Source organism: Macaca nemestrina, chromosome 18 (assembly GCF_043159975.1).
Source record: "Macaca nemestrina isolate mMacNem1 chromosome 18, mMacNem.hap1, whole genome shotgun sequence".
Classification (NCBI taxonomy): Eukaryota; Metazoa; Chordata; class Mammalia; order Primates; family Cercopithecidae; genus Macaca; species Macaca nemestrina.
The window spans coordinates 62,803,997-62,831,234 of record NC_092142.1 but is presented as its reverse complement, the minus strand read 5'-3'; the positions used below and the strand labels follow the sequence as shown (position 1 = coordinate 62,831,234).

Sequence of the window (27,238 nt, the reverse complement as noted above, 5' to 3'; positions counted from 1 at the left end):
AAGCAATCCTCAACTGCCCTCACTACTCATTAGCATAAGATACTCCCACCAGCACCATGGCAGTTTACAAATGCCGTGGCAAAAACCCAGAAGTTACTACCTTTTTTCATGGGCAATAACCTAGAAGTTACTGCCCTTTTTCTAGAAAGTTCTAAACAACCAACCCACAATTTGATCATCCCTCAGTTTGCATGTGCTTGAAAGTGGGTTTACATGAGTATAAATACAGTTGCCAACAGCCCATATGTTGTTGACTCTAGACACACTGCTTGGGAGTTACCCTGCTCCACACGGAGCAGCTCTGGTTCAATTAAAGATTGCTGTTCAATAACACTGGCTTGCCCTTGAATTTTACCTCGGGGGAAGCTAAGAACCTACACAGGCTAAGCCCCAATTTTCAGGCTTACATGTCCTGCATCATTTGGTGACCATGAGGGGACAAAGAAAGCAAGTGACGGACAGTGACTCATGCCATTGTGAGACACAGCAGAGATGGCAGTGATTGGGTGGTAAGATGGCAAGTCAGTGCTGATCAGCAGAGAGATGTTGAGACTGCAGTGATTGGTCACCAGTGGAGATATGGTGAGGTGGCAGTTGATAGGATGTCAAGACAGTGAAAGGCAGCATTTGGTAAGAAACAGTGAGATGGCGATCAATGCTATAGAGTTATAACACTAGCCAAAGGCTCCCTTAAGAGCCATCATCTTTCCTGGTAGGCCATGGAGCTGAGCAGATGAGCAAGTGGCACTAATGCTACTGCCTCATATGGGACCCGCTGCTCCATCCATTAGGATGAAGCTATAAAAGCAACAATAATACCTCAAACCTTTATGAGTCAACTTTTAATATGACCTTTAGAGTTTAGAACAAAAGGGGCAGGGCAAAAGAGGTGAAAAAAAAAAAAAAAAAAGAACAAAAATAACCAAAAAGCACAACTGGCAACAGTTGCTTTAAGCCCCTGGCACCTGAGAATAACCCATCCTGAGAAAGTGTTGTGTGATTGGCATCTAGGATAAACAGATAAGAATCCCCAATATTCTGGCCCCTGGGTCAGAATCAGTGTGCCTACTATAAGACAAGGTACTATTGACAATAATAATGTCCTAACCACCTCTCTGGTGAGAGAGAAAAAAAAAATAATAAACTCCCCATCAATACTAAGGTTAACCTTCTTCCACTAGCCCCAACATGCTGACTTGCTCCTGGGCTCTTCACCCAATGTTTGTGTAATGTGTGTTTTGTCTAGCATGCTGTCAAACTGACTTATAAATAAAAGAACCCTCATAAATTAAACAGATAGGATTAATCTGAACTTGTTAGTCTGAAGAAAATGTGTTTCCTAAAATTTAAGATTTTTACCTAGGTAAATCACTAATGTTTGTAGGCTTTAGAGTGGTTAAAATGGCTTTAAATGGCAATTAGCTTTTTATTACTTTTTATTAAAAGTAAAAAACTTAAATACATGTGAATAGAATAGATGATTAAATAGTGAACTTGTTATATCATTTAAAATGTTAGAATTACAAAATGGTTCTCATGTATAGAATGCCAATTTCTCATAGGCAGTTCAGAATTTCTTGCTTCCTAGGCTTATACAAAATGTGCCAAGGAAATATATTTGTTTATTGGCGGGAAATAATTTTTGTCTAATTCAGAAGTTATTAAAAGGATCAAATTATGAGGGAAGCAGTGAGTAGAAAATAGAGCTGTAAAGAATGTTATACATAAAAAATGTATTTTTTTATGCTTTAAGTTCTGGGATACATGTGCAGAATGTGCAGGTTTGTTACATAGGTATACATGTGTCACGGTAGTTTCCTGCATGCATGAACCCATCATCTACATTAGGTATTTCTCCTAATGCTCTCCCTTCCCTAACCCCACATCCCACGACAGGCCCTGGTGTGTGATGTTCCCCTCCCTGTGTCCATGTGTTCTCATTGTTCAACTCCCACTTATGAGTGAGAACATGAAGTGCTTGGTTTTCTGTTCCTGTGTTAGTTTGCTGAGAATAATGGTTTCCAGCTTCATCCATGTCACTGCAAAGGACATGAACTCATCCTTTTTTATGGCTGCATAGTATTCCATGGTATATATGTCCCACATAAAATTTATTTTTTTGGACAGGTGTGGTGGCTCATGCCTGTAATCCCAGCACTTTGGGAGGCTGAGGCGGGCAGATCATGAGGTCAGGAGATCGAGACCATCCTGGCTAACACAGTGAAACCCTGTCTCTACTAAAAAATATGAAAAATTAGCTGGGCATGGTGGTGGGCACCTGTAGTCCCAGCTACTCGGGACGCTGAGGCAAGAGAATGGTATGAACCTGGGAGGCAGAGCTTGCAGTGAGCTGAAATCACACCGCTGCACTCCAGCCTGGGCGACAGAGGGAGACTCTGTCTCAAAAAAAAAAAAAATATATATATATATATATATATATTTATATATATATATATATATTTTTTATATATATATATAAAATTTTATATATATATAAAATATATTTTTATATATATATATATATTTTTTTTTTGCAAGGAAATATATAAGAAAGAGTAATTTTGTATAAAAAGAATATTGTGCAGTAAATTCTTGTCCTAGAGTAAAATAACTGGCTATTTAAGAAAGAAGTAGCATAGGACAAGTCAGAAAGTCAAAGCATGTTGTAGATCGTCAGTGTAAGGGACGGCAGGATTTATGAAGGGGGATTTATGAAAGAAATTTTGTGTGTGATTAAGCTAGCTGTAATTAAAAGAAAATTTTTATAATAGACTTTATTAAAAAATGGTCTTCATGTTAAAACCAAACTTTCTTAAGGGATTGGTTCACCAAATTACAGGAAATATTGCTTTTAATGCTATAACCAGTTTCTCTTAGTACCTCTCATATTCGTGTCTCAAAGATTCAACTGTTGTTGTGTCTTGCTTTCAGCTCTTTCTCCCTTTAGAAAGGCCTGGAATAGGAACCAGGTCTGGTGGCTCATGCCTGTAATTCTAACACTTTGGGAGGTCAAGGTGGGCAGATCATGAGGTCAAGAGATTGAGACTATACTGGCCAACATGTTAAAACCCCGTCTCTACTAAAAATACAAAAATTAGCTGGGCGTGGTGGCACATGCCTATAGTCCCAGCTACTCAGGACGCTGAGGCAGGAGAATTGCTTGAACCCAGGAGGCGGAGGTTGCAGTGAACCAAGGTTGCACCACCACACTCCAGCCTGGTAACAGAGCGAGACTGTATCTCAAAAAAGAATAGACCTAGGGTAATGGCTGTCTCCTTTAGCTTCTTTGTCAGCTTTTATAACTTTTTCTCCTCCAGTTCTGAGTGTTATTTTGGCCTGATGATAAAATATTTAATCTTAGTGGTCTACAAAAGCAATCTTTCTCCAAGTATAATTTGATTCTATACTCTTGGGTTTTGTTTTAAGTGTAACCTTATTTTGGGGTTTTAGTTTTTGTTTCTTATGTTGTTTAAAAGGATTTTAAGTGTTAATCAGTGCCTGCTCACCTCCATTCCTGTCTGGCCTAGAATGTTTAATTGGTTATAAATCTTTTGACCCTGTGTCCCTTGGCCAAAGGAAGTCCCAAAGAAACTTGAAAAACTAACTTAGGCCATTACAGGAGACTTCACTATGCCACCCTTGATATTTACACCGGGTTCATGATGCCTTTCAAAAGTATTGAAAACAAACTATTCCCCTTTTCCACAAAGGAAAAAAAAAAATAGCTCCTTGTTCAACCAAAAGATTTAGTCATACTAAAAATTATAACAAATGTAAAAATAAAAGATACTCTGATAATACATTACAACCAAAATAAAAGTGCCTTTCATTATCAGATATTAGTAAGTACCCCCATTGCTGTTAAACTTCAGAAAGTCACTACTTGAGTATATTTGTCTATGATTAAACCTGTTTCTTATGAGTCCCTACAGACAGAAAAGGTGAACTCTATAACCTACACTTATAAACCCTGGAAAACTTAAGACTGTTTTTTTTCCCCATACATATAAATAAATAACGTGGGCACAGCAGCATTAATTTTTCTCTTGTTTTGTATTTTAATTTTCTTCTTCAGCCTCCTAGTAAAGTTTATATCTTCTAGATTTCACATAAAGATGATGCTGGCACAAGGATTTCAATGCACCCCATTTTCTGAACTGGAAAATTAAGACATCCTTCCATTGAGCCCCTTGGATCAGGTATCCAAAGAAAGTTTACACCTCCAATGCAGGTCAGGGACTACACCCATAAAATCAGCAAGAAGCAGTTCCAGAAGGTGGACATATGCCCTGCTGCAGCCCCGTTAATATTAAAGAGGAGTATTTAATCTCTGAGGTGGGGAATAACATAGGAGACCAGCAGAACTTATTTTCTGGTTACAACCCTGCTGACAAAACAGGATCTGGGCCAGATAGGATACAGTAAAGAAACTAGCAGGAAGCAGTAAATGGAAATGAAAGTGATCCCTAGCTGTCCTCATTGCTCATCAGCATAAGACATTGCCACCAGTGCTATGACAGTTTACGAATGCCATGGCAATGAATGGGAAGTTATCACCCCTTTCCATGGCAATGACCTGGAAGTTATGGCCTCTTTTCCAGAAAAATCCAAATAATCCACCCCTTAATTTGCATGTCAGTGAACCTGGGTTTGTGTGGGTATAAATATAGTTGCCAAGAACCCATACCTTGCTGACTGCAGACACACTGCCTCTTAGCCCTGCTCCACATGGAACAGCTTTGATACAATAAAAGATTGCTTTTTAACAACCCCAGCTTGCCCTTGAATTTTTTCCTGTGAGAATCTTAGAACCCTCACAGGCTAAGCCCCAATTTGGGGGCTTGCATGTCCTGCATCAACGGGATTTCATATTTTAAAGACTGAATAGTGTTCCATTGTGTGTAAATACCACATTTTTTGTTATCTGTTCATTTGTTGTTGGACACTTAGGTTGACTCTGTATCTTGGGTACTGATATTTCTTTTCCAAAGGAAAGAAAATATCTTGAAGAGATACCTGAACCTCTAAGTTTATTGCAGCACTATACACAATTGTCAATGTTTTTAAAATCAGTGCTCAGGAATCCAGAGGCAATCCTGGATTCCTACATGCTCTGATAGGAATAACCCAGTCAACCAAATAACTGTCTTCAAAGGTGAAAAAAAGATCATATATAAAAGAGAGGGAGAAACATAGTGGAAGGGTTCAGAGAAGACAATGAGTCCTTCAGGTGAGCTGAATAGGAGACCTCAAGAGGAGGTGACATTTAAACCTAGAATGAAAAGAAACCCTTTAGCAGAGCTGTACTGTGTAATACTAGTGGCAAAGAAGCTTTTTCATTATTACAAATATTTGCGCTTGTGGGGATAAGAAAATATTTTATCACTAGACATGGGCAAGCACAGTACGTCTATAGACACATGACAAGATCATGCTCAAGTTCATTTGTTGTTAGTAATATTTGGGAATACTACTATAAAGTGTGTTCTTCATTTTATAAAATACAACCTTGAATCATACACATCCTTAACAAATTTTAATAATTTATCACAACCTCTGCATGCATTGTCTAGCAAATTAACATAGCTGTATGCACAGAAATATAATTTAAGTAATGATTGGAAAAGCCAAATGAAAACCTGACAGCCTCAAATCCCGTTTAATTTATTTAATCAAAGAAACTATTACATGTGATCAATTGATGAAAACTGACAGAGTTAGATATTTTCAAAACACCGTAATTTGGCCAGTGGTTTAGGGAGTAATGAGAAAACCTAATTTGTGCTTTCCAATTTAGCAAATGATACAGCAATATTGAGAGAACTATTAGCATATACTGCAGATGAAATTGTGGACTGAGCGGTTGTATAACTATCTAGATGCATTTTATTTACTAAGAGCAGTGGGCCTCGTTGACCTCAGTTCTAAGATTGATTTAGGTATATATTATCAATAAGCTGAAATAGAATTGGAATAATTATCTGAACTGTAGAATCTTACTCTTTGCTCTTTGGATTTAGCAATCTTTTCTCTTCCTTTTCCTGTCCACAAAATAAAGAGTCTATGAGGTAGACTTTAATATTAAGATCTGTCTTTTTAGAGAAATTTTCTAAAAGTTTCTCGACATGAGAAGATTTAGTTTTTGCATCCCAGATCTATTTATTTGTCCAGAACACTAGGTTGAGGCTCTCTTAATATGTCTTAATTCCATTTATATCCCTAACCCATACCATCTCTGCAATGAGATAGATTTGAGAGGGGTTTCCTAGTGAATAAACATGAGCTTTCCACAAATATTACAAGTCAGGCATCAGAGCAACATCTGCATTTACAAACATCCTCGGCTAATCAGTCAGTGAATTTAATAAATTATCAGGCTCATGTGTAAAGTAGTGTCCATGCCTGATTTTCTCTCACTACCCAGCCAGTGCCTATTTTTATAAGTCAGATAAGAGAAGATAGAAATCTGCTCCTTCCACAAAAGTGTAATAGAGCAGATATTGATAGTAAAGTGTTTCTCATGAAATATAGGATTAATTCCACTTGGAAGGACTGGATACAAATCTGAGTAGTTCCTTTATTTATTTTTGCTATGATTTATTGAGTGATTGTTATGTGCTACACAGCGCTACATGCTGGAGACACAAAAGTGAGCACCTCTCATTGAGGACCTGGTCTTCTTGGAACTTACAGACTAATAGGTGGACATACTTTACTATATACTCATCTAGATAAATATAGACTTACAATTTTTATAAATGTTTAAAGGAAATAAATGATGCTGTAAGAGCATATAATGAATTATTTGTCCTCATAAACAGTTTCCATGAAGTCTTCTTGGAGGAAATAACATTTCTGGTGAGAAGAACAAGTACAGTATAAACTGATTTAGTGATGGTTGAGTACAACCATATTACAGAGAAGATACATCATATTCAATGACCCTGCTGGGAGTGAGGGAACAAGGGCAATTCAAAACATTAGAAGTCTGAGTCACAGGGAAACTCCATAGTTCAGGTCAGCATGGTGGGAGACATTGTTGGATGGGAGACTGGTGTAAAGAAAACATAGTGGCTCTTTGCTATCTCCCATGTGTGGACATTGGAAAGTTCCTCTATAACAGTGGCTGCCTTTTTGTTGAGTCCTTGCTAAGTACTGGGAACATAATATTCATTCTCTGATTCCACCACACATTCTGTCTCACTGCTGTACCATTTCTTAATCTCTGTGAATTTCAGTTCTCTCAACTATCTTCAGAATTCCCGGTTATACCTAATATACCTAATATATACTCTAACGCATATCTAGTATACTTATGGAGCAACTACAAGCCAGGCACTTTCATATACCGTATCTTATTCCATCTATATGTCACTCTTCCTTAATGCAGGCATTATCGCTCCAATTTAGAGAAGCAAAACTAAGACTTTCTTAACGGTATTAGGCAGGTGGAGCTGTAAGCTATATATAACCATGAGCTTTCTATTGCATCACCTGCAAATTCAAAACAGCTCTAGGAATGTTTTTGAGGAGGTACTGTATAAATTACAATTGTCTAATCAGGTGCACATAGCAATACATATAAAATAGTATATATACTAGATAAATTATTTAGTATATATTTAGTACATATGAAAATGTTATAATAGTACATTTATTTAGATATTTATATTTCACACATAAGAAACTTCAAAAGTTTTTTAGAAGAATTTCAACCACTTATTTCTTATTTGATCTTAAACAGCTAAGAGTTATGCGCCTGTATGTATTGCTTTCAAAGAGTTTTGAATTTAAATGTGTTGCCACGAAATCATATACACAGTGAGATATGGATATCATTATAACTGAGCACATTATAAACAAATCTAGTGTAATATACATGTATTAGTCTGTTCTCACACTGCCATGAAGAAATACCCAAGACTGGTTAATTTATAAAGGAAAAAGATTTAATTGACTCACAGTTTCTGACAGCTGAGGAAACCTCAGGAAGCTTACCATCATGGTGGAAGTTGCCTCTTCACAAGGTGGCAGCAGAGAAAATAAGTGCCAGCAGGGAAAATGCCAGATATTTGTAAAACCAGCAGATCTTGTGAGAACTCACTGTCATGAGAACAGCATGGGGGAAAATGGCCCCATGATTTAATTACCTAAACCTGATCCTACCCTTGACACGTGGGGATTATGGGGATTACAATTCAAGATGAGATTTTGGGTGGGGACATGAGCAAACCATATCAATACACACCCCCCACATGGAGATGTAGTGTATCCTCCTTGCTAGGGAGGGCGTGGGCTGCAGAGTCATATAAATCGATGCTGCATCCTTGGCTCTGCCACCAGTTATGTGACCCTGGGTGAGTCATTTCCCCAATCCAAGACTCAGCGATTTGTTAAACTTGTAAATTTAAAAACAGTTAGACTATTTTAGGCTTATAAATAATATATTAGTTTCACCAATAACAGTGTTTTCTTCTAACAGTCTTTTTGAAAAGTTAGCGAACAAGATTATTGTACAATATTGAATTGGTCTATTATCAGGGTTACTTTTCTCCCAGTAGAAAACCCACGTACATGATCAAATCACATCTCTGGTTTATCAGAAAGCCTATCTACTGAAGAAAAAAAAAAAAAGAAAGCCTTTGTTAACTCTTAAATTAAAAAAGAAGCAATAAGCCTACTTTCCTCCAAGCCAAATTCTAGCTGAACATTTTTCTTTACAACATGGTTTATTGATTGAATGTACATTGCATCTTGTTTGGTACTTCTTTCTGTAACTAGCACAGACAGTGTTCTCCATGATATGTTAATACAGCAGATGCGTAGGATTTTTATCTGATGCCCAAAGGAACTTAAGTCTGAAGGTCACCACATGCGCGTTTGTTCGTAACATTTGTTTTGGTTTTGTAACTTTGTTTTAAATCCTTTCCTTATAAATGGGTATCGGGAAGTCTATATTCTAACTCTGGCCCTGGTTTTGTTGTTGTTGTGTGTTGTTGTTTGCCCCTAGGCAGTTGATTCCAATTTTCATCAGTACCATACGCAGGTTGGATTACTTTGGGATGGTCGATAGATATTATTTGTATGGCATTGTAAAGGAAGCGTAATATAGAGTAATAGAAAATAACTATGAAGCAAGGTACCTGAAAATGGATTAGTTAGTCTTCCATGAGAACAAGAAAGGGGCACAAGAAGAGGTACATTGTGCATATTTTACATCCTCTATTATTTGCTTTTACGGGTCTTCCCAGCATAGACATTTTATGATGAGGCTAATCTGTGAAGACAATTAGCACTTTGTTACATCTCCAAGGGCTTTTAGTGGAAATAATATATATTTTGAATAATATTTGTAACTTTATGTGTTTTAAGTGCATGAAAATCAGCTCTTTGAATCATGATTTTTCTTCTCTTGTCTCTCTCTCTCCCTAAATTCATTTCACTTACTTCTAGAAAAACAAGAGAAAGAATGCTTGCAAATCTGTGCTAAGAATAGCAAGCTATTTAAGACATAAACAACAAGTGTGAGAAAGAGATGAATTAAAAATTTCACCCAGAATCTTGAGATTAATAAAAATATTAATCTACACATACACAAAAAATACATCAGCACCTTTCTCTCTTTTATTGATACTAGACATTGCTGATAACAACTCCATGAGGTGGCTATTATCCTTATTTTGCTGATAGATAAACTGTATACAGGAGGATTAAAATGACTTCTCACGGTCATATAACTAGTACGAGGTAAATTTGACGCTAGTCTCCTTTTTAAATATCAGCTCAGGATTTCATAGCTTCTAGTTCACTTACTTTCAAATTAAGATAGCACTCTCTGATATGTAAAAATATCTCTATGTGAAACTTTTGAATATGTCTCCTTGGACAGCTTCCACTGGCATCATCAAAGTCCACATAAAACTTTTTAAAATAAATACATAAATAAGTGACATGCAGTGTCTTTGAAAACCCTAATATTCCATTTTATAAAAGCCATGCCAAATAGGAGGATTGTAGGCCTGATCGTCATCCTGACAATTGTCCAAGATTCCATGTATGTTCATGAGACTAAATAATCCCACTTATGATAGGGTATTTTCTCTCTGAAAAATTCTATGCATATATGCAGAAATGCACTTCAACTTTCTCTGTGTGTGTGTGTGTGTGTGTGTGTGTGTGTGTGTGCACATGTAAATTTACATAAGAATTTTGGGGCTTGGGGAATCTTTTTATGGAACCAGGACACCTTTTACCTTTAGATCCTTCATCTCCAATGATATTCCCTTTGAAAATAACACTAGTCTAAGTCCAGTGTCTATCACAGGGCCTTCACGTAATGACGAAAACTAAGGGCATCAGAGTTGAGAAAGAAGAGCAAACATCAAAGATACCATTTGAGGTGCTTGATATACGTTACATGACAGTGCTTTTCTTTTTACCAGCTCTAGACTTCCCAATAAGATGAGCCAAGAACTTCTCTTTCATGGATTGGCTGGTTGCTGCTTGCAATGGAAAGTATCCTTAAGAGTAGAGATACAAAGATATAAAACCTCAGTTTTCTGGGCCTTTAAGCAACCTTCAGCCTTCCAGTGGGATATTTGTGTGTACAAGCAGCAGCATCCCAATGAGATTCTGAATGGAAATCCTCAATTACTGGGTGGCAAAATACAATGAGAAGTTCTTAACAATGTGAATTATGGGAAATAGAGGATTACTACTCAGATTTATTACTCCAACCTTTACATTTTACAGTCACTTTGAAGTGACTCTTCTGGATCCTCCAGAGATCAATAGTGTATCAACAGTCTGTGTCTTATCATCATCATATTTTCAATAATTAGTACACTTGAATATTTCATATGTGCCAGGTACTTTGTTCTAATGATGAACAGACACAAGATGTGTTCTGGAAATATATGCACTCTGCTGAGAAAGACAAGGATTTCAACAGAATATGACAATAACCAGTGATATACCCTCTGGTAGAAGAAATATAAGCATGGATTGTGGGAGCACAAAGGCCAAAAACATTTCTATGCATATTAGACTTAGCCAGTTAATGCTTAGGAAAGGGCAGAAACTGTTCTAAAAGAGAACAGCCACTACAAAGACATGGAAGCATGAAGGAACATTAACATTTTCAAATAAACAAGTGCGATGGTATATTCAATGTAGATTTACAGGGAATTAGGGTTGGGAGGGGAGACTAGAGAGATAGAGAAGTACATGAGAAGGAAGGGCCACAGTTAATACAAATGAAACAACCAAAGTGTTTAAAAGAACAGCTTTAGCCCCTGGTACACTGTGGAGAATGGATTGGATGGTGATGAGCCTGGTATTGGTTAGGTGTTTTAGGAATCCTGACAAAAGATGGTAAGGACTGCATCCAAGTAAGAACAATGAGTCTTAGAGCACTCTTTACAATAACTTGTGATGATATCACATTTGCTATGTGCCTGCAAAAAGTTATTCCCATTTCTGAATCTCAGTTTGTCTACACAACCCATAAGATCACATGTGCCAGATAGACCCCAAAGATTCTTCCTTTTCTAAAATGTGAGACTCTATGACCCATGTATCAGGTCTGTGAAGAATTTAAAGCATTTCATAGGTTGGCTTTATCCTAAAAACTCAATGAAGTTCATCAATTCAGTTCCAATAATGCAAGTGACAGTTCTGCCTATCTACATTGAGGAACCTTACTTTATTATGTCTCCATTAATTTCTATAAAGATGCTAAATTCACCATTTACCTTTTTTAGTGCAGCTGTGGTTTTCTACTCTTACTCCAAAGCCGCCTTCTCTGCACAAAGATCTATCTCTGTGTGTCTATCAACATTTGACATAATTCAAGTCCTTATTTTTATGGATAAAATGGTTGGTACCCTGCTAAGATCCCATGAAATTCATTTTAGCACATCTTTGGACCCATCATTCAGTTTTTTTTGTGCTTTGCCCTTAACATCTTACACCTACAAACTTCTGAGGCTGGCTTTTTGGGCACTGGAACTTCCATACCCATGGGAAGACCCAGAAACACTTGAGAACTTACCATCCCTCTTCCCCCAATTCCAGGCTGGCCCACACCCCATGACTGGTGGGGGAGTACAACAGTCCACGTCCTTTCTCTCAGAATGTGGTCAATGCAGGTGTAATTTCTTCTTCAAAGCTCTACTGCGCATGATGGTGCATCTGGGGCTTCACCTGAAATCGCTTCTTTGTTTGGCTTCTCTCCCTCTTAGACTGGCTCTCCTCACTCCTTTGCTATTAATAGTTCTTCCTAGGAGCATTTTCTTCACACATTTCAGTTGTACCTGAATCCTTCATCCAGGCTCTGCTTTTGATAGATGCCAATTTAAGACACCTGAAATGTTCAACGTTAGTCTTTTGTGTGGCTTTTGTTAGGCAGTTGATCCTGGAGGCATGATTACAGTATCTGGAAGCATAAGGGACTAATTCTTAAATACTATTATCCTGTGCCTTAGAAATTGAAGCTAAACAAGAAAGAGATTGTGAGTAGCAAATGATTCTGTTTAGAAAGACTCCACTAAACATAGAAAACTAGCCAAGTGGAAGTCGGATAAAAGTGTCAGAGGTCACTGCAGAGAACATGAACACTGGTGGAAATAAACATTCTAGACCCTGTCTTATTTAAACAGGCCTCAGTCCTATCTGGATGGAACATCACTCAAGATAAGCTGCTTTTGTTCACATTCTGTGATTCTCAAATAGATGACTGAGAAATATGGAGAAAGGAAGTGACAGTCTGGGGAAAAAGTAATTGAGTGACCAGTTCTACCTGGTTCTAAGGTAGTCTTTGTTCCAGTTTTCCAGCCTTGACACTGTTCTTGAAAAATCTCTTACTTCTCGCAAAGCCTTTCCTTGGTGGCATCATGTAAGATACCTTTCCCTACTTCTGGGTCCCAGAACTAGCCTTTAACACCAGACCTTTCCATACCTATGTCTGGGAGAGTCCTATGAGGATGCTGTCAGCCACCAGAATGTACTACTAAACTATTACATCAAGCTTCATTTACATGTTGTCTTGGAAAAGAGGCTACTCAGCACATCTCTGTGTCCTAATACATCCCAATATATAAAACACAGACAAAAACAAAACATGACTTGTAGTCTCACTGCTAAACAGAATTTTCTGCACCGAGCTGTGGCTTGCCATTTTGTAGGTTTAGGCAAACCTGTTCCACAAAAGAGAAAAATCTAGATGTGTTAATTAGTGTATTTTAATCATCCCACAATGTAAATATGTATTTAAATATTACATTCTAACCTGTAAATATGTACAATAATTGTCAATTAAAAATAAAATAAAAATTTTAAAGGAATATCTAAAAAAAGGAAAAATCTGGAGTCCTTGCTATTCAGGCTATTTTATTAAGAAAATGGTTTATGATGGAGGTCTCTGATGATGCACTAATCACAGGTTAGCAGCCGAAGTAAATTGTAAATGCATGGTTAGCTTTTTTTTTTTTTTTTTAAGATTGAGCAAATTCATTGTGTCGTTTTATATAAATTAACTCATATCTCCACCAGCACTCCAAACAGGACACATGCTCTCTGTCTTTGATGCATTCAATTTGAAGATCCATTTTTGGTCAAATATATACATTGGCCAGTTTGATATTATAAAATTTGAACTCTGCCACACAATTGCAACCCACAAGAACTCATTAAGCATACAGTTATTGTAATCCTAAAAGAAAAGTTACTCACTTTTGCAAATTCCTAAAGTTATTCATATATATTATCTGAATATTTCTGAGCCAATGCAGATGTAGCTATTCTGTACAAGTGCTCTTAAGATCGAAGAGCCACTGTTTCTAGGCTCAGAGGGTGGACATGTTACAGTTTACATTAATTATTTAAGCATGACTTTTCTAAAATGCCTATTCTCATATCAAGATATCTTAACAATATAAATAAAGTAGCTTAAGGCTGGACTAGGGCATTAATCTTTATGCAGTGTGAATTGTGGCAAGGAACTATGTCCACATAGGATAGATAAGACCTATTAAGTAGCAGGCTTTCAAAAAAGGCCAGATACTTATTAGATATCATATACACACTTTTCAGTAATATATGAGTTTACAAATAATGATGATATAGATTTCAGAATGCTTTGCTCCTTATATAATATGTACGGTTAGAAACAGGGAATATGGAAAGAGTATAAGCATGAGAAAAAAATCAATTTGTAATCATTTAATGCACCACACTGGCCTATCCTAAAGTAATAGGCAGTTGAAAAGAGTGCAGGATATTCCATTTCTCTCACTGCTCAGTTATGAAAAAAAATGTGGTTGCTTCCATTTTTCAACATTATGCTAATGAAATGCAAATAGAAATGGTAGAAAGGAAAACTGGATGGCAAGATGAGACTTTCTGCTGGGTCCAACATTTTAGAAAAGAAGCCCACGGCACAAATCTCATTTTCCGTGTGAAGCAAGAAGGTTAAAATTTGTATTTAATCATGGATTGGACTTGCTACAGCTCTGAAAAGCCATCATAAAGCATTGCTAGCGTGGCCACATTTGTTGACCGGATAGTAGCATAAGATTCAATTTTCCACCCTTTGCAGTTCAACACAGATAAAAAAGGAGTGAAATGTATAAATTCTCTTCTCCAAAATGATATTTCTAGTTGATGATATTCAGCTGTATCAGAGTCTGCAAAATTTCTTGGCTTTCCAAAGGCAAGGACTAAAAAAAATTGGAAAGTTGACAAGTTGGCAACCTTAAAATAGAGATAAATTTTTAAAAGAGAAATTAATAAACGTAAATACGGAAAGAACGTATATGTCCAGGGTGTAAACCGTCCTGCTTTTCAGCTGCCCAGGTCCTTGATTCAGCAAGGACCTGGCCAATGAAAGCTCAGTCCTTGTTGGCCCTGAGAAGTCCTGGTTTAGCAGAATGTTTTTTCTGAAATAGCATAAAATACCAATGATGCAAAGTGATTCTAACTTTTTAGGAAAATCCAAGTATACCAGCACCACATGACACAATCAGGACCAAATGTAGCACCCTGGCTGTGATGAGATCAGGAAAAGTGAGAAAGGTCCCGGAGAATTGTCAGCAATGGCAAACAGGTATGAAGGGCAAGCAGTGGGGAAGATGGTTAGTGAGGTCACAAAAGGAGGGCTTAACCAGCTAACTGGCAGAAACACTGAGCCAGCTGGAATTAGCATAACTCGGCTGATGGAGAGATCCCAGATGTTAAGCCACACCGGAATTGAATTGCAGCGATTCTCCTTTATGGACTGACTAACTTTAAATTTACAATCTCCCAGCATTGTAATTTCATCAATTTTAAAGCTGTTTCACAAATTTTTAAATGTGAGAATTAAGAGAAACAAATATTTACCATGTATCTGACTTGATTCTTGTCACATAGGATGTCATAAAGAAATATTTTCCTCCCATTTTACTAGAAAAGACAGCATAAATTTTGCTTAAAAAGATTATCATGGATTTGTGTTTCCTCTGAAATATCAATGTGAAAATCAATTTGAAAATTTTTGAATTACAAAGTGTAATGTCTGTTCATTTACTGAGACTGTTGGGAATATTCAAACCATCTCTTGAATTTATCCACCAGCAAAAAGCCACAACTTTGGAGAATAATCAAATCAAGATAAAATATACTAAAGAATAGTCCTCAATTCAATTCCAAAAGTCAAATATAGGAGATTAAAGATGGAGACAGAGGGTATTCCTTATGATTGCTGAGATCTTAGCCGAGGGCCTGTGGCATGGCTGGTACATGTGCATGATTGGAGAGTGTGTCAAACTTATGAAGCTACAGTCCAGCGTCTATGAAACAGAAAGCGAAGACGACTATATCATGACTGCTGAAGGAACCCCCAAACCCCATTATTCAATCACTTGTTTCTAATCTGTTTTTATTTTTACCTCTGTTGTCTAGTTGAGCTTCTGATAGTATTGCCAGGCCTGCAACTTCATAGCAATAGAAAAGAAACAAAACAAAACAACAAAACAGTATTTAAACTTGGCTTTGTTTGACATAAGCACAGATACTGAGTTACTGAATCTGGAAACAGCCGTGATTTCCTTTTACTAGGAGTTTTAATTTGGAAGACATAGAAATGAAAATGAAACTACAAAACCCCTGTTTGTGTGTTTCTTTGGTAGCTGTTTAGTGGGGCATTTTATTTAGTCGGTGTGGAATAACCTCAAGCTCCAGGGACCCAAACCCAAGTCAGCTTTCAACATGAGAAAACTCATTTTGATTCCCCCATTTGACAGAGGTGACAAACCTGTGCTGACCTTGGTGACAATTACAGGCAGGAGAAGGGCATGGGGTGTAGAAACAGCAGGCATCAGTGAGTCGGCTCTCAGAGGTAATGAGCCAAAGATGAGACTCTCTTTCAATTCCTTTGGGAAATTGCTAAAATTAGAACCTTTGCTGACTGTAAGTATAAAGCTAAAAGAAGGATTTGGGAATATTGAGGCCATGAGATTCAGACATAAATTTAAGACCTGTAAAATGAAACAAATTTCCAAAGGTGAAAAGATTGATTCTTGAAGAAAATTAAACTTGATTGAAAGTGACAACAAAATCCATGTGTCCATAGAGTGTCATAGCTGGAAGGTCCCTAAGGAAACTAATTCACCTCCTTGATTTTACGGAGGAGGAAAGAAGCCCCGGAGAGCTTATTTAACTTTCTCAAACAGCTGAAAAAGTTTGAGGCAGAGGCAGGTCTAGAACCCTGCAATTTGGAGTAACAGTTTATAGTTGTATCCCACTATCATAAATTGCTTCCTGTGTAGGAGCTACATGTTGTTATTTTCTTAGATATGATAGAGGTTAACTAAAATATTTTAAAGTGATATCGATTATTTCAAATACTGGAAGCTGTATTCTCCTTCACTAACATTCAGTCTTGTCCTTGATACATAGGAATCGTGACATTCACAGTGTTCGGTGTATGTGTGTGTTGAGTGTGTGGGGTTTCTAATAACTTTTTGGGGGGCCCCTATGGATGTGAAATGATTAAGTAAGTGAATTATCAGTTGGTATTCAATTTTAAATCTTGTTGACTAACCCATAGATTTTAACTGAATTAAATGGGCTTTAACTCTAGGCATAAAAATAGAAAAACACATTCTTGCTTTATGAGCAAAGAAGAAAAGACACAAATTATAGTAATTTACCACGTGACCATTTTCATCTTTGGCCCCAGAAAAGAATATTGCTTTCCCTTAGCATGACCATGGCCTTCAGACATATGTTATGTGAAATTCCACGCGGGCCACAGCTTCACTTTGCGGATCTCCATTTTTCTAATGCGAGGGAAATCCAGAGGTGTAGGGTTTGTCTTGGCATTGTCCTGGTGGAATGGAATGCCCAAGATGCAGAGTTTTTATTATACATTATGCTAATTGTGGCCAAGACATGTATTTGGCTATGTCAATATTTGTTTTAACCTTCTACAATAATAATAATAGTAATAATAATAGTAACATTTTTGGCTGGTCACATGTTAAACATGAGCAAAGACTACACCTTCTCATAGTTTTGTCTCAGTAATTAAGTTCTCAAGAAGAAGAAAAAGGGAATGTTGTGGGCTTTCTGATTCTTGGTTAGAGAAGGAGTTTACCTCTGTTTGCCATTATTCATTTTTTTTCTATTCTGTTTCTTGAAACAGATGTGATGGTTGGAGAGCAGGCAGTCATGTTGGATAATGAGATTGAGATCTGTCACCAGGTTCTTGAGGGATTCATGGAACCACATCAGGCATAAACTGCCTATAGTTGGCCTAGGTTGAAGTGGAGAGTACTATCTTGTCAACTTAACCCATTGCTTTAAGTTATATATCGCATGGAGATAAACCTTCTAATACATCACCCTTCATCAGAGAAATGATGATTTATTATTGGTACTTCTCTCTGGGGCTTAAATGAAAGCTAATATCTGTCTAAAATCAATGAAAATAGAGAGTCTTATTATTATTGATTCAATAGCTTTGTTTAGGAATTTGGGCCTAATAAATTAGAACAGTGTTTTGGCTGTACCTTGTTGATCAATTAAAAAAAAAAAAAGTTTACAGCTAGGTGCAGTGGCTCGTGCTTATAATAGATGCAGTGGCTCATGCTTATAATAGATGCAGTGGCTCGTGCTTATAATCCTAGCACTTTGGGAGGCCAAGGCAGGCAGATCACATGAGGTCAAGAGACCAGGCTTGCCCACATGGTGAAACCCCATCTCTACTAAAAATAAAAAAATCAGCTGGGCATGGTGATTCATCTCTGTAATCCCAGCTTTTGGGGAGGCTGAAGTATGAGAATTACTTGAACCCCAAAGGCAGAGGTTGCAGTGAGCCATGATGGCGCCATTTCACTCCATCCTGGGCAACAGGGTGAGACTCTGTCTCAAAAAAAAAAAAAAAAAAAAAAAAAAGAAAAAGCTTTTATTCTTGTCACATCCTGTAATGTTGTATACTGAACAATACACTCAGTTTTCAAAGGGAGGGGAAATATTTGCCTATAAATATCACTGGTTAAAATATTAACTACCTTCTAATTTCAACTAAAATGTTAGATAATCATCTATAGAACATAATATAAACAAAAATGTCTCTACATTCAACCCCATCAATATTATACCATCATCTATTGGCTTTATTGAATAATTATTGAGTACCCTGTTCTGTGCCAGGCACTGCACTCTGTGTCTTGGATATTTTGCTCTACTTCAATGCTCTTGAAAACCTAGGAGATAAACTTAGTTTTGCCAACTTCATTCAGTTCATTTTTCAATGGACTTTCATTAAGGCTTCTCTTGATAACATTACCCTAATTTGCTTGCAGGAATTCTGCACGATCCAGGCTTTCTTTGCCATCCAATATGGCTTTCACGTGACATTGAAAGAGAGCAAGAAAGAGAGAAAAAATACAGGGAGAAAGAGTGAATGCTGGCAACTGTTTGTGTGTGGTTGTGTGGAGGGATGTGTCAGTGCATATGGTCAACCTTACACTGCACTCCTAGATTCTAGAAAACAACATTTACACAGGGTTTTGAGTACTACAAGTGCTGACATCCACTGCCTTAGATTTGTCAGGCTGGTTACAGGGTTGCTCGGGCAGCTGGAGGGGTGCTCTTATTTTTCTGGCACTGTAACTGTACCTCCCAGCTGGGCTCAGTGTGGTCAGTGACTCCCTCAAGCCCCAAAAGACTTTGTAAATTTGAATACTACAAAAAGACCATGAAATTTTAAGACCTCTGTGCTATCTCAGTGTCAGCTGTGCATTCTTGTGACAGTCTTTGCATCCCCCCAAATAAATGTATGATTTTAAGACAGTACTAAGGTCTGGGCTGCCTAATGTTTCTGTTGCCTGGGTTAACACTGATGGATTGGGTAGGCTCTCGGCATGGTCAAGAATCATTCTTTTTGCTCACCAGCCACAGGTACCTGTCAAACCAACTTCATTAATTTGAAATAATAGTGTCTTAAGAGCTGACAGTGTCAAAATAATAAAAGACCTGAATTATTAAATATCTTAAAATATTTAAGTATGGATTTTGTTTTGGGAAGGCATGTTGCTTTATTCCCTTCAAAAACACCGTAACTCCAGTGAATTGCTAATACTTTGTAGTGAAAATCAACTTTGATATTTAGATGAGGACTGCAAGACTGTTTTACTAAGAGATAAGACTAACTATGTATATTTATGTGTAGCCGTAATGTGTTTCAACATTTAGTTTGCTTTCATGTAGTACGTGCCAGGTGGGGGCTTGTGAAAAGTGCCCTACTTATATACAGAAATCAACTGCGTAGAGTTCCAGACCACAGGCAACAGGATGACAAAATTTAAATGAGTAGCATTTGAAGTTAGATTTGGATTCAAAAATCGATTCCTGTATTTAAAACATTTGTGTTTTGGATGATGTGTTATTTCTCTGTGTCTTTATATGAGCATCAGATATTTGTGGAAAGAAGCATTAAAGTCGGTTCCAAGCTCAGGGTATTTGTGTAGCCTTTGTTAGTTCCCTTCCAGTTCATAAGAGAGAGGAAAGTATAACGACCTGGGAATTTGAAGAATGGCATGATCCCTTTTGGCAATCATAGAGAGAAAAGGTTATTACATGAAAAAGTATTGGACTAGAGCTTGAAGCAGGGATATTCTGCTTGGATAAGTTAAAATATGAGTAATGTTTGGAAGGGTAAACTTTGGTTGACAAAGGGGAATCATTTGAGAAAAATATTGGAGACAGTAATGCATGATGCCTGTGTAGAATATATGCATTGTCAAATTTACTTGAAGCATAATTTAATTATCTGAAACTATTTTCCTCTGCAATTTCTCAGTCTTATTTAAAATCTTTGTTGCATTATTAAGCCTGTGTGTTTCATGATATTATTAGACTAGGTATTTCAAATAGCCAGAGCCTGAATTATCACACTTTTTGAATTAATGGAATCTACATGAACACTCAGTGAGTACCGAGCACATGACAGCCTAAGAATAAACTTATCATCTTCACTGTCTTCAATGAGCGCTTGACATGCACAGCTCCAGAAAAATAATACAATGTCTCTGTCACAATGTCTTTTTTTTTTTTTAACTTGGTCTTCCTTTCTTTGATATAAATATGCAGAGAATTGTTTATAAGATGAGATCACCTGGCTGTCTTTGAAGTGTTTACAACAAAGATTCCCCAGGCTGTTAAAGAAAGATTATAGAAACTATCAAAGCCTTGTTAATGACCATCAATAAAACTATGGCTTAGTTCATCTCATATTAATCTAAACAACATTTTGTGATCCAAGGTCAGCCTTTCATCTTGGTTAGGCAATCAAACCATGAATGAAAATTCATTTTAGCAGTTATTGAGTGGCATAGGTATTGGGATCAGAAAGATCTTGATTTGATTCTTAGTTGTACCATTAACTAGTTTTACACATACAAATATGTTTTTATACATATATATCAGTTCTAATTTTCATCTTTAAAATGGGATGATATCTTTCTCATACAGTAGTATGTAATATTTTCAAGATATATTTTTTTAAAAATCTGTCACAGGGCCTAATAGTAAGATTTTAATAATTATTTTTATCTCAATCGTGTACAGAACATGTAGTATGTGCATGTATACACTAGACTCAATCACTATCTTAATGGAAATTTATAGTGGAGGAAGGATTCATTTATGACTAATAAATTATGGTAGGGTAAAATTAATCTTTAATAAATTCATAAGTGTAGTTCTGAAAGAGTGCAGATGAAAGAATGATTAATTTGGGCTTGAGAAATTAGGGCAGGCATCCCAGCAGCATTGACATTTGAATTTAGCCATGAAGGATGAATATTCTAATAATCTGAGAACGAAAGAAAGGGCATTTCAAATGAAGGAACTGCATGGAACTCAGGAACAGGAATAGCAGTCCTCATGAAAACTGGAGTGGAGAAAAGAGATTAGTATTATGGTCTCTAAGAGACAATGACATTCCTTATATTTGCTTCCATCTGAGAATCTACTGCAGCTACATTGCCATCTTTGCCTTCCTCCTCCTTCTCCAACTTACATTTCCCTTACCTCTCTCTCTCTCTCTCTTTTTTTTTTTTTATCATTTTGCATTTCATAAAGTCCTGCCACAGCTGTGTTTCCAGAACACCTATGTTTAGCAAAGGAATCACCAGTATACATCACTAGAACCATACATATTTTTTGGGAGGAAACACATACAAATAGAGGAATAGTAGCTTAGTAGCATGCATGCCACCTCTCCAAACTTTAATTAAAGCACATCATAATGCAGTCATAGATGTTTATACATTACAGGCAAAGTTCCAATGGAGAGTATCCCTGCACCCATGATTTTCTATTTGTTATAAACATAGGAGGTAGGGAATATTGATGTGTTTATATGATGATGGTAGCTCACCATTTGGGAAAACTACCTTGCTAAAAACAGGAAGCTTCTGTAGCTCATTGACTGCCATTAGCTGGTTCCTCCATCTAGCTAACTCAGAAATGTTAAACTGTCTTCTAAGCAGCAGTATTCAGATTTGTCTTTTATCCAGCCAGCTTCTAGCTCTAGTCCCAACCATTGATTGAGTCTCTGCTATCCAAGTGTAGACTTTCTTTCTTTTTCTTTTCTATTTTTTTGTTTTGTTTTGTTTTGTTTGTTTTTTGATGGAGTTTCACTCTTTTTGCCCAGTCTGGAGTGCAGTGGCGTGGTCTTGGCTCAATGCAACCTATGCCTCGCAGGTTCAAGTAATTCTCCCGCCTCAGCTTCCTGATTAGTTGAGATTGGAGGCGACTGCCACCACGCCCGGCTAATTTTGTATTTTTAGTAGAGATGGGGGTTCACCATGTTGGCCAGGCTTGTCTTGAATTTCTGACCTCAGGTGATCTGCCTGCCTTGGCCTCCCAATGTGCTGGGATTACAGGCATGAGCCACTGCCCCCGTTTTCAATGAGAAGCTTTGATTGTCCTCACCTGGGTCAGGTGAACACTCAGCACTCATGGTGTGGGCCTGGGCACTGCAATTAACTTGACTGGAATAGAAACCCTGATATGACAAGAAATGCGAACCAATGTATCACTCAAGACTTTCCAGAACAATGGGGAAATGATATCCAGAAAGGTATGAAGGAAGAGGTAGCACTGCAAGTTTTAGAGGAATTATTACTCGGTAGCATAACTCAGAAGCATAAAGATATACTCTAGGAACTAACAGTGAGGGTCACCAAATGCCTGGCAAAATGGGGCAAATATTATTAATTATGCATGGTATTGTACCCCTGAAAACTCTTGAGTCTTTAGAGCCTTTCTCAAGCCAACACTACATGCAACCAGAACAGATTGCTTCAAGTCAGTTTCATTAGACAAAACTTATCTGGCATCCTAGAGTTCTACACTACAGTCATAGAGGAAGTGAATCTCTGTGGATGGTACAGATGTAAAAATTCTTTAGCTTCTGGGCCTGTCTCCAGGTTTCTATCTCCTTGGTGCTTATATTGGTTAAAGATTTTCTAGGATAAAAACGTTAATGTTGCTATGACAAATGGAGATCTACACCTGCTTTGTATTCCTATCACTAGATTCTCATCCTAACTTGTAATAGCAGGGTACGTGATGAAGGATGAAGGGGAATATGAAAGGTCTGAACAAAAAATAATTTAAAAATTAAGTTGAAGGGGGAATAAAAATTAAAAAAAACTGAAGAAACTAGAATATGAATATCTTATAAAATACCATATATATATATATAAAATGACATAATGAAACTAAAAGCATTTTGGAATATGATTTGGCTTCATTCATATGCTTTATAATCAGGTTTCTGAGCCATACTTGTTGTGGTTGACATAGGAGCTTATATAAGCAACATGGGCTCCCCATTTCTGGAATTACCCATTAGATAAGAGCAGTAAAACACAGGACAAAAAACATGTGTTGATCGCATCTCCTTTATTTTCAAACCACAGATCATAAATAAAGATTTCACTTTCAGTAAACTAACTTGAGTACATGGAATCTATAGATGTGTTAAGTCACTAAATTAATGGAGGGCTCACTAATTCGATATAGAATGTATATACACATTCACTATGTACTCATTTTCACTATTTACCTATATTTAAGTCAAATACAGGGTTTCTTCAACTTATTTTAAGTGCTTACTGAATAATTATAGTTAATCTTCGTAAATTAATCATAACTATAAATTAATAATTGATTACAGCACTGATCTTACTTGATATATTTGACAAGAAAGAATTATTAATGAAGGTTTTATATTACTTTTGCCATTGGGGATTTTTCTCTGTAGACTTTGATTGGCTACAAATTCAAATACTCAACATTTTCAGGCTGATACCCAGATATGTGATTCCAGACTGCTTGGATTTGGTAGATTTGGATAAACTTTCATAGTCTTGTTTAATAAACTTATGTAACACTTAATCTATCTAAAATTTCATTTTATAAATTTTTAAAAAATAAATAAATAGAAGTATTATGGGGAAAGATCATGTTATTCTAGATATTTAGATTCCATCTAGATTTAAAATTGTCCAAAAATAGGCACTTTATTTTTCTCTGTTTTTGCAAGGCATGGAAAAGCCTAGGAGAAATAATCCATATATATTCAAATTGCTATTGTAGTTATTTTTGTACCTGAACAATAAAAGAGTTGAAATTGGACTGTAATATTGATTGTTGTTGAATCCATTTGGAAAGCACTAAGTGTACTTGCAATTTAAATAGCACCATTTTATAGTGTTGATTTAATCCTTCGTATAAATATGTTTTACTAGACTTCTAACAAAAGGAGTATAAATGGATAACGACATACATGGAGTTTAACATTACATACTTCAACCCACAAATGAATTAGATCAAGAGAGCTTTGAAAAGCCCACTCAGAATTGCTCTCCAAGAATAGAATACAAAAGTAGTAATTGATAACTCTTCCTGGGGACCCTTCCTGAGAATTTACAATAATTTGTGATAATTACAAACAGAAGATCAAGAACTGGTATACTGTTTCTGATTATTAGAAGTCTCTCAGTTTCTCATACAGTAGAGACAAATTATAGCGTAAAAGCAAAAAGTGAAAGCCTGTTTTATTTTTGTTTATTTGTTTGTTTTCTCCCCACACCCACACTCTGATATACACTATACACTAAGCACCAACCACACTGCTTGGCACAAATTAAAAATATTTCATGAAAATCTTAATAGGCTAGTTTTCAAAAAGCAAAGAGCTATGGAAGGAGGAATAATACCTATTTATAGTGTTTAAATTTTGGTTGGTAAAATAGTCTTTTCAGTTCTGCCTTCTAAGATGTTAACTACACACGTTTATGTTTTTTTCTTTGCCAGGAATTAATAAGTGGTAGATTTTCAGATGTGTGGGACTGCATTAGGGTTCTTCAGAGAAACAGAATTAGATAGACAGACAGACAGACAGATAGATAGATAGATAGATTGATAGATAGATAATTATGAGATTTGCTCTAGTAATTATGGAGGCTGAGGAGTCCCCACAGTATGCCCTCTGCAAGCTGGAGAACCAGGTAAGCCTGTAGTGTGATTCAGTTTGAGTCAAAAGGTCTGGAAACCAGGGCAGGTGATGGTGTACTCTCAGTCTAAAGCTGAAAGCCTGAGAAACTGGAGGACCATATGTGTAAGTTCCAGAGTCCAAAGGCCAAAGAAACTGGAGTTCTAATGCCCAAAACCAGGAGCTCCAGAAAAGAGCAGCTTCACCTTTCCTCTGCCCTTTTGTTGTATTTAGGCCCTCAACAGATTAGATGATGCCTTCTCACACTGGGTAATGATGGATCTTCCTTACAGAGTCTACTGAGTAATGCCTTGCCAGCTATATGGGTATCCCTTAACCCAATGAAGGTGACACATGAAATTAAACGTTAAGCTGTTCAGTAATCCTATGGCTCAGGAATTGGTCAAAATAAGTCAAAAATGTCATTAATAATACAAAGATAAAGGCTTAACTACTGATTCATAAACTCTGTAACTTAAGTAGAAAGTTTCAAAAATGAACAAAAGGCTTACAATCTAAACAAATTACTAAATGAATTAAAGAAGTAATAATCAAAACTATCAAGTTATAGTAAATGTATCTCTAATGATTATACCCGTCTTTATTGAAACAACTGCATTATGTGAAGTTTAAACACAACATGAACACATGTACATGAATGCATGCCCCACTTTCATATTGAGTGGCGTTTACTGCTATGCTCACCTAAGCCTTGCTAAACCAGCTGACATTGGTGCTGTTGTCCCTCTGAGAGCAGCATCTCATCTCTATCCTTATGTGCAGTAGAGTACCCTTCTAATGCAAGCTATAGCACATTTGTGTTTTTGTTGCTGTGGTTTTGTGTGCTATTAAATCCTCAGTGGCTCAAACAGTGTTGGATACCTAGTAGGTAATCAGTACATTTTATGGAATGAATGAAGATGACAAAATACTTCAAATCCTGTAAGTAACCATTGGTACGAATAAACTTCACATATTTTCTTGCTCTTAAAGCTGGACTCAAGTCCAAGAGACCAATTCAATATAAGCTTATGTACTTTCCTAATACATTGCTCTATATTATTATCTTCCTTCCACAGTGACTTTTTCTCTGGTCATTATTTAGCAAATAATAATGCCGAATAGGGTCTATTTAGCACCTCCTGTGTGTTGTAAGATGTGTTGGCATCTTCTTAAAAGGGTCAGGTGCCTCTTTTCAAGTTATATTCCAGCTATTCTTAACAGAAACCATTTATGAAAATAGAATATTGGGGACACAATTATTCTGCCACATCTGAACCAGAACTGACATTAAAGTCGGGTTTCCAGAAGTACTTTATAACTCTGGAAGTTATTTTCCCAAATAACTTTTTTTTACTTATCTTTGTTACATTTATTTGTGTCTTGTTGCTTGTTCCTAGAGGCTATTTTTTTTTTAGGGAAAAAAAGTACATTGCTTTTATTAGCAATGCAGAAAGCAAGAACTTCAGCATTATTGTTATACAAATTATTTAAATAGAATATATTTTACAGAAAAATCTCGAGATTGTAAAATAGCTGTGGCTCTGTGGTTTCAACTTTGGTGACGAAAACTGAATAATCAATGTAAGTACCAGGAACTTTTTTTTTTTTTTTTTTTAAGACGGGTCTCACTCTGTCACCCAGGCTGGAGTGCAGTGGTATGATCTCAGCTCACTGCAATCTCCGCCTCCCAGGTTCAAGAAATTGTCCTCTCTCAGCCTCCCGAGTAGTTAGGACTACAGGCGCACACCACCATGCCTGGCTGATTTTTGTATTTTTATTAGAGACAGGGTTTCACCATATTGGCCAGCCTGGTCTTGAACTCCTGACCTCAAATAATCCACCCGCTGCAGCCTCCCAAAGTGCTGAGATTACAGGCATGAGCCACGAGCCACCACCCCCGGGCTAGCAGGAACTTTTTAGTAAGTAGGCTTGGACTCTTATCCCTGATAATTTTTAGCTTTGGAGCCTTGACCAAATTACTTACATTACCTTTTGAATCATAGTTTTCTCCTTTACTACATGCAATTTAAAATGCCTGCAATTAAAGGTCATAGAGTTTTGTAGAAAATGTATGCAAACATGATTCTCAGAAAATGACCAATGCATGACTTGGGCTATTGTGATTGTTTTAGAACCCCCTTTTCTGAAAAAAAGAAAACACTTAGTTTATCCCCATTCACATGC

General features: G+C 36.8%; 1 long non-coding RNA gene across 1 annotated transcript in view; it reads left to right on the top strand.

Moving 5' to 3' along the window:
• The first annotated feature begins 547 nt into the window (after nucleotides 1–547).
• The window catches only part of LOC105491483 (uncharacterized), a 97,260-nt gene continuing 70,569 nt past the window's right edge, over nucleotides 548–27,238 (top strand). The window contains exon 1 of the long non-coding RNA XR_011616173.1: nucleotides 548–630. This is a non-coding gene — a long non-coding RNA (uncharacterized lncRNA). The remainder of the gene's footprint in view (nucleotides 631–27,238) is intronic.